Here is an 8,921-nt window from a genome sequence, read left to right on the forward strand (position 1 = left end):
AAGGCGTCATTAATCTTGGTTGGTAGCCAATCGCATTTCGAGATGCTAACCATGACTACAAAAAAGAAGGAACAAGGCGGCTCATTAAGGACCATAGAACGTGGTAACTCATTAGATTGAGATTAACAATATGACTATAGGGACATTATGACTCGCCGTTAGGTGACCAAAGGTCTGGATATGAGGATATTTCTAACTCGTCATATGAGAGATTTATGCTATGTCTACAAAGGTGTTAGGACTCGCCATTCGGTAATCGAAGGCGTAGTTATGGTCATGTTCTAACCCATTGTGGTGGAAGAAGGTGAGTGGCGACCTAGAAAGGATTTTTTTCCTTATGGATATTTCCGGGAGTAGGTTAAATAAGTTTCTAAAAGCAAGCAATGAAATACGGATATACGGGTGGATCAAATTAAGGAGATAATGCTCAAATGAAGCTGCGAAGACTACGGAGCAAGAATGCGAAAGGAGTACCGTATGAATCTATGAAGTGAAAACATCAAAATGGTCAGCAGATGCGACGATGCTACCGTTCTTCAATACTACGGAGTATCTATCAGAAGTATGACTGATGGATCTAAAATAGAAAAGGGATCATCGCTACATTCCGAAGCTAACCTAGACTAGACATGGCAGCGAGGTCTAACCCTAATGCGGGAAGAGTGTTTACATGAGAAAGAAGGGCGGCCCCCGGAAGAGAATGCGGAATGTTTGCGACGGATCCTGCGCCTTCGGTTGGCCTGGAGATGTCCGGACCGCGATGGCTAGTGGCGAAGCTTCGGGAGCGATGAAGAGACAGGGGCGCTGGCGGGAGGAAGACAAAGGTTGATGAGGAAGTCGAAGTGGGGGTAGGTGACGGTGCCCCCACTCCCTCTGCGGTTATTTAAAGGCCATGTGGTGGAATCGAGGCGGCAGGCGCAGGAATAGAGGCGACAAACTGAAAATTTGCAATGATGGCGCATGGATTTCCGGGATAAATAAATAGCGGTGACAAAGATCCATTAGGTGGTTGCGTCATTAAGTCCCGAAATTGGAGGGATAAGGTGATGTCATCAAAAACTGCTTGGTGGCTCAAAAAAATCATGATGGAAGGCGGCTTGTCATTCGTCAAAGGATAGGAGTGATACAAGTCGCCCCCCATGAGTGGAAGTTTATTGGTGTGAATAAATATAAGACAATCTGGGGCCTAATGTTGGGGATATTACCTGCGGTGTAACCCGCCCTAACTGGGCCGGGTCACTGAAGGGGCAACTCATCCTTTGGTAATACAAGCCTTGGCCCAGGGGGCCCAGCAGCCGGATGGCGGTTCAGGAGCTATACAGAGGATAGGCCGCCAAGGAGGTTTCCAGTCTTGGAAAGCACGGTGACTTAGAGATAGAGAAAATCACGATCTTTAGGGTGGCTAGGACTCTTGTAAATCCTAGGTCCTCGACCTGTATATAAAGGCGAGTCCCTGGGGAAGATAGGGCAGGTTAGAAGTCATCGAGAGCTAGGTCAGGCGAGTTACGCCCTCCTTGTAATCGAAACCATCATCAATCTACACAAAACAGGATGTAGGCTTTTACCTCCACGCGAGGGGCCGAACCTGGGTAAATCTGAGTCTCGCTTTCGCTCACCCCCATTGAGTCGCCACCAAGGTGCGATGGCTCCTTCATTAAGTCCTTTCATGAGGACATCTTCCATGACAAAACGATGACAAGTAGCCCTCATGATAGATTCATAAGGTGGTTTATTTCGCTTCCTAGGGAAGTTTTCCATCCCTTTTTTAATGGGAATTGGAATCTTATATTTCCCTCTTTCATATCAGTAATGGCACCTATAGTTCGTAAGAAAGGTCTGCCAAGTATTACCGGACAAGACATATTGCATTCAATATCAAGCACTATAAAATCTACACCCACATAATTTATATTATCAAGAATAAGAACATCATTTATTCTACCCAACGGTTTATTAATGGTAGAATATGCAAGATGCAAGTTAAGGGAACAATTTTGTATATCGGTGAGACCAAGTACATCACAAAGACATTTCGGTATAGTTGGGACACTAGCACCAAGGTCACACAAAGCATTATATTCATATTTTTAAGATTTATTTTAATAGTAGGTTCCGTTTCATCATGCAACTTTCGAGGTATAGAAACTTCTAGCTGAAGTTTCCCATCATAAGCTTTTATCATTACTTCTACAATACGTTTAGTGAAAGATTTATTTTTTCATATGAATTAGGTGAGCTAATAATGGATCGCATCAAGCAAACAAATTCTACTAAATAAAAACTCCCATAATTAAAGTCCTTGTAATCCAAGATAGTGGGCACATCACTAGTTAAAGTTTTGACCTCTCCAAACCACTTTTTTCATTTTTATCATTTAGATCATCGCCCTATGAACAAACGGGATGCCTTCTAGATAAAGTTGAATAATATCCAGTCCCTTTATCATGTATTTTAAGATTATTAAATAAATATTCAATGGCAGAAGTACCAACCATTTGAGATCCTCATCATGATTACCGTAAAAATCGGGTGGAAGAGCTCTTTCTAAGAATTCTCGTTTAGCTCTCAACCTAGTGGTCATATCCTTGCTCTAATTAATATATATTTTGATAAATTTAATGTGATTATTTATATCATGGTTTGATGGCAAATATTTATTTTTTAAGAGTTTCCACATCGAGAGCAATTCTATCCATGTTCCTACCATATCATCAACATTATGCAACTTTCTTATAGCATAGTATTAAAATATTTTGAGAACTAATAAATAATTTAATGGTGTTATTAAGATCAAAGGGTAACCTATTATTATTAGTAGAATTATTTCTATAAGAATTACCATAAGAGTTGTCATATCTATTAGAGGAATTACCTGGATACAACCTAGCATTGAAATTCCCTCTATAAGCATTATTGTTGAAATTATTTCGAGAGATAAAGTTCACATCAACACAATCATTATTTTTCTCAATCAATGTGGACAAAGTCATACCATTGGGATCAACATGTGCATGTTTACTCGCAACCATATTCATGGAGCATCCATTTTATCGCTCAAGGTAGTAATTTCCTCGAGAGAATTTACCTTCTTACCAGTTAGAGCTCTTTAGGTATGCCATTGAGAATAATTTGTCATGATGTTGTCTATAAGATTAGTGGCACCTCCCAATTTCATCTCCATGAAGGTATCACTAGCGGCAGAATATAGAAGATTTCTAGACACAAAGTTTAGTCCCGCATAGAAATTTTGTATAACCATCCATAAACTTAAACCATGCATGGGAGAATTTCTAATCATCAATTTCATTACCTCCCATGATTTTCCAACATGTCATTTCTCATGTTTTTTAAAATTCATAATTTTATTATGAAGATAAATAATATTAGTGTGAGGAAAATACTTGGCAATGAAAGCATCCTTACACTTATCCCATGTTCCTATACTATTACGAGGTAAACATGAAAACCAAGCTTTAGATTTGTCTCTTAGTGAAAAAGGAAATAATTTTAATTTGAAAATATCATTACCCATATTATTTTTCTTTTGCATATCACATAATTCAACAAAGCTGTTGAGATGAGAAGCCGGATCCTCACTTGGACTTCCCACTAGTGTTAGATGGTATAGGAGTAATGATAAAATCATTATTATTAGTATTTAAGAAGTCACACAACTAAGTATTATCTTGAGACATAGTGACCAAGCAAGCGAAGTAACAAGTAAAGCAAGTAAACTAGCAAGTATAACTAGCAAACAAGTAAAGTTAGAAAGTTTAATATTTTTGTATTTTTGATTTTTATAGCAAGCAAAATATAATAGAAAATAAAACGTAGAAAAAGTGAATTATAATTTTTTTAAAGGTACTTGATAGGAAATTGATGATACTCCCCGGCAACAGCGCCAGAAATCCTTCCTGATACTTGTGATCTGTGTTGGGTTTTTCCACGACGAGAAGAGAATGATGCAGCAAAGTAAAGGTAAGTATTTCTGTTAGTGAGAATCAAGATTATTGAACCAATAGGAGAACCACACAATTTACCATCTTCAGCGCCTACACACAAAAGAGCACACACTTGCACCGAACGCAGGCAAGAGGGTTGTCAATCCCCTTGAACTCGTTACTTGCAAATGTTAAGTAGTGGTAGATAAATAAATTAAATATAAAAATTAAATACAAATAATAGAAGGAAGTGGGGTATTTACAAGTTTTTGAACATATATTTGTGAATAGACCCCAGGTCCATAGTTTTCTCTAGAGGCTTCTCTCTAGTAGAAAGAAATTACTGTTGGGAAATTTATAGAAAAGTTCATAGTTATGTAATATTTATTGATGGCAATGATCACACATATAGGCATCACATGTATTAGCAAGTAGACCGACTCCTGCTTGCATCTACTACTATTACTCCACCCATTGACCGCTATCCAGCATACATCTAGAGTATTAAGTAAAAATGGAGTAATACTTAGAGGATAATGACATAATTTAGGGAAAGTATATCCAATAAATATGATGAACCCCATTGTTTTAACCTTAGTGGCAGCAATACAATACGTGTCATGTCCCTTTCAGTCACTAGGATTAAGCACCACAAGATTGAACCCACTACAACGCACCTCTCCTACTGAAGATAGATCGGAGAGAATTACGAAGCTATCACATTCACGCATATAACAATTCATTGGAGACTCAAAAACTATTCATGAATAATTTGGACATAAACCCACAATTCAACAGATCCCAATAAACGCACCGCACAAGAGTGATTACATAAGATAGATCACCGCAAGAATCGTAGTGATCATGGTAATGAAGAACATAGAGAGAGACGTAGATATCCATCTAGGTACTAACTACGGACCCGTAGGTCTAAGGTGAACTACTCACACATCACCATGGGAGCAGCAAGGTTGTAGAGGCCCTCCGTGATCGACCCCCCCCCCAATCCGGTGGGGCGCTGGAACATGGCTCCAAATAGGCACATGGTAGAACAAACACTTGTGGTGGCGGAAAAAGTGTTTTGGGAGGCTCTCTAGGGTTTTTCTAATATATGTGAACTTATAGGTGAGAGAACAAGGATGGAGGAGCTGGGAGGTCGCCCCAAGCCATCAGGGTGCGCCCTATTGAGTTGGGGGCACCCCGTGTTCCGCCCATCTTACTACGGAGCTTCTAGGTCTTTATTTGGTACAGAAAAAATTGTCAAAAAATTTAGGGGTATTTGGACTTCGTTTGGTACAGTCAAGAAAAACCGAAAACATGCAAAAAACTACAACTCACACTTTACACTAGGTTAATAGGATAGTGATAAAAAATAATGCAAATCGGCAAGTAAATGCCTAAAAAGCATCCTAGAATGATAATAAAAATAACATGGAACAATAAAAAATTATAAATACATCGAAGACGTATCAGGGGCTATTGACGGTGCAATACATCGAGGTACCCTACCTCCGGTTGATAAGACCGCCAGACCGGCCATGGAGGCCGGTTGTAGCATGGGCCCCTTGCCACTAACGGTGGGCCTCCTATAGAAGTATATACTTTTAATTGTACAACATTACATGTACTCTAGTAGAAAACTTGGGCATCAAGCTATGTAAACTAACTTGGGCACATTTAACCCTACCCCTCATCCACCTATATAAGGGGAGGTAGCAGCCTCCCAAGTCGGTGTCTCCACATCTCCTCAGATCTCTACCAGATCCAATCCCTTCATCAGACAAACACCATAAATACAACACGACATGCAGGATGTAGGGTATTACTTCACCCGAGGGTCTGAACCAGGGTATAACTGGTGTCCCATGTGTACCCTATTCTAATCCTCTATGGGCAACCTGCCCCATGAGGAACCCTATATACGGATCTGATGGATTTTGGCTCCGTCAATGCACGACTAATCTTTATTTGCAGAAACTTTCTAGATTCTACTACAGGTGGTACATTCATGGGGTAAATCTTGGAGATGCTACTAATCTTCTTGACAACATGACCCAAAACTTTTCCAATAGCACACCGAGCAAGATCCAACTAGTAAGAAGGTAAATTATTTTGGAGAAATTGAAGTTCATACGATTATGTCCATGCTTGCTAATAACAATGTACTATTGATCCAAATGATATGCCATTATCTACTTTGATTGAGAAAAATAAATATAGTGTTGATGTGGCCCCGACTTGTAAAACTTAGCCCGCATACTAGACAAATTATATGTGTATGCATAAACTTATAAAATAGTACCATGAGAACAATCATCATATAATATATAGTCCACAAAGAACTCATGTACTTATTAATACATATCAATGATGATGTACAAATAACTCTCAATACATAGGGAAATAACATCATTACATGATTGCCTCTAGGACATCGTACTAACCATTTGCACACTCCTACCACTTCTCTAGTCAGAGCATCTATGGCCGGACTTGGCAAATCTGACCCTCGAATGCCCATGTACATGCTCAGGCGCATCCACGGATAGTGACCGGTCAAGCCTCAAATAATCTATTCTACAACCACGTACCTCACATTTGGGACCTCAAATCTGTACTATTGCATGCAACGTAAAACGATATTTAGAGGAGTTAGTACCCCTCCGTCGTTCCCATGTCCAACAACCGGCTGCACTCCCAAGAGTGTTGGTCCAATCATCGGCGAGGTAGAGTAGGACATGGGACACTAGCTGGCTCATGGGACTCGAGCTCCCGTCGTCTCCCATGCCCTACTCTTCCTTGTCGGAGCCCGCAACCCGATCGATGTCGGTGGACGTTAGATCGATGACAGATCCCCCTAGAAGGAGTCGGTGTTCACCACAATGCGATTGTGGTGCGTGCATTGGTTCATCATACGGGCCCCCTAAGAATGCGACTCCGCCTCACCAACATTCACCGCCACAAGGGTTGTTCCCGCCTCCCGCGCCAGCTACCTCACATGGTGGTCACGTCGTGCCATGTTTGCGTCGGAGTACAACCATGTTGCGTACTCCAACTCAACATGCCAAGCGAGGGGTTACACGTCCGCCACCGTGTTTAGATGCTAGACGGACATAGAGTTGCTTGGTTTTCCGCCTAAGTTGGTGGATGGTGGGTGCTAGAGAATTTTAGATGGAGGTTAACCTGGAGTTGTGCAGTTCCCAAGATGTGATCCTATCCTTATTTTGGCACAAGGGCCTCGGCAGGGATAGAAGCATATCTCATCCCTTTGAAAGAATGGATATCGTTACAAGTACATGTACTGAAAAGATGAGTATATGGAATTGGCTTACACTCACCACAAGTTACATCAGAGTCACATTAATACAACAACAAATTCAATCATCATAAAGAAGAGCAGGGTCCATCTACGGACAAAAACAAGTGATAAAAGAACGACGGTCATCCTTGCTATCCCAAACTGCCGTCAAGGAACCCATCCTAGATCAATGATGAAGAAGAAGAAGAAGAAACTCCAAATAGCACAATCAGCGCGCTCACGTCAAAGTAACTCTTTACATGTACCTGAAACGGGTGTCGTAGTAGTCTGTGAGCCAAAGGGACTCAGCAATCTCATTTCCAAAGGTATCAAGACTAGGAAAGCTTAGTGTGTGAGGTATGGTTAAGTGGTGACGCTGCAGCAAGCGACTAAGCATTTATTTGAGGTGGCTAGCTTACAAGTACAAGAATAAAAGAGGAGGATGGTCTATGCATAGCGGACATGAACTATTGATGATCAAATGAATGATCCTGAACACCTACTTGCGTCAGACATAACCCCACCTTGTCCTCTTCCAGATAAAGAACTCACGAGAAGATACAGTCACGGTTACACACTCAGTTGGCAAGTTTTTAATTAAGCTAAGTTCAAGTTATCTAGAACTGGATGTTTGTGACAGCCCGAGCCGATGCTCCAGAAGATTCCCCTTTTAATTCGTTGTCGCAGTGTGTTTTATTTTGTTTGTTGAATTCATCACCCATTATGCATCATCTCCATCATCTCTGGTGTGATTTCTTCCCTTGTTGTGTTCATTTGTTTTTCCCTCTTCTCCTAGCCACTCCTTGATCCTTTCCTTTTCCCACCCTCAACTTATTTCAATCCATTGGGATCTTGGGTGTCATACCAACTTCTCTCATTAACTCATTCGCAATGCCTTTGACATTCTTCCCATGATATCCCTTGCACTTTCTTACTTCCCTTTGCTTTCATTTATTTGAGCTACAGATGTAAATGCTCAAATAAATGTTTTTGTTGAGTCCATAAATAATATCTATTGTATAGGGTCACCATCTTAAATCTCTGTCCAATTGGGATTAGTTTGGTTATGGTTAAAATTTAGGCAAGTTTGAAATAAATTCAAAACTTGTCCGAATTTATATTCTGTAAAATCCCCAAACCAATTTTATTAAATCCTCCATATTTTTCTGGCTCCGGGAAAATATCTCGCTTGTTGGAATTCCATCTACATCCATTGTTTTCTTTCTTTGCAAGTTATCTGTAAAAAAATAAAAAAAACAAGAAAATGAGGGAGAGAGAGAGAAGCCCAGCCTGTAACCTAGCGGCCCAAGGCCCAACTGGGCTCCCTCCAACCCTAGCGACATGAGAGCGTCGCTCGATCCCTCCTCCCTCTCCTCCCGACAGCGCCGCTCCCTCCCTCGTCTCGTTCTCCCTCCTCCCGATCCTCTCCTCGGGAACCCCTAGTCCCGATTCCGTCTCCCCTCTCCCTCTCCACCTCGCTCGCCCGCCAGGGAGGAGCTCCCCTGCCCGAGCCGGGCGTCGTACCCGCCAGCAAGCTCGACCCGGTCGCCGCCCAGTCCTGCCGTTGGCCTCGCAGCCAGCATCCAGTGCTGCAAGGAGCTCGCCGCTGCCCTGCCGAAGCTCTTCCAGCGTGACACCCCCTCCTCTGTCGGCCTTCCCCACAACCAGCCGAGAGCCAGCGC

Source organism: Hordeum vulgare, chromosome 1H (genome assembly GCF_904849725.1).
Source record: "Hordeum vulgare subsp. vulgare chromosome 1H, MorexV3_pseudomolecules_assembly, whole genome shotgun sequence".
Taxonomy (NCBI): domain Eukaryota; kingdom Viridiplantae; phylum Streptophyta; class Magnoliopsida; order Poales; family Poaceae; genus Hordeum; species Hordeum vulgare.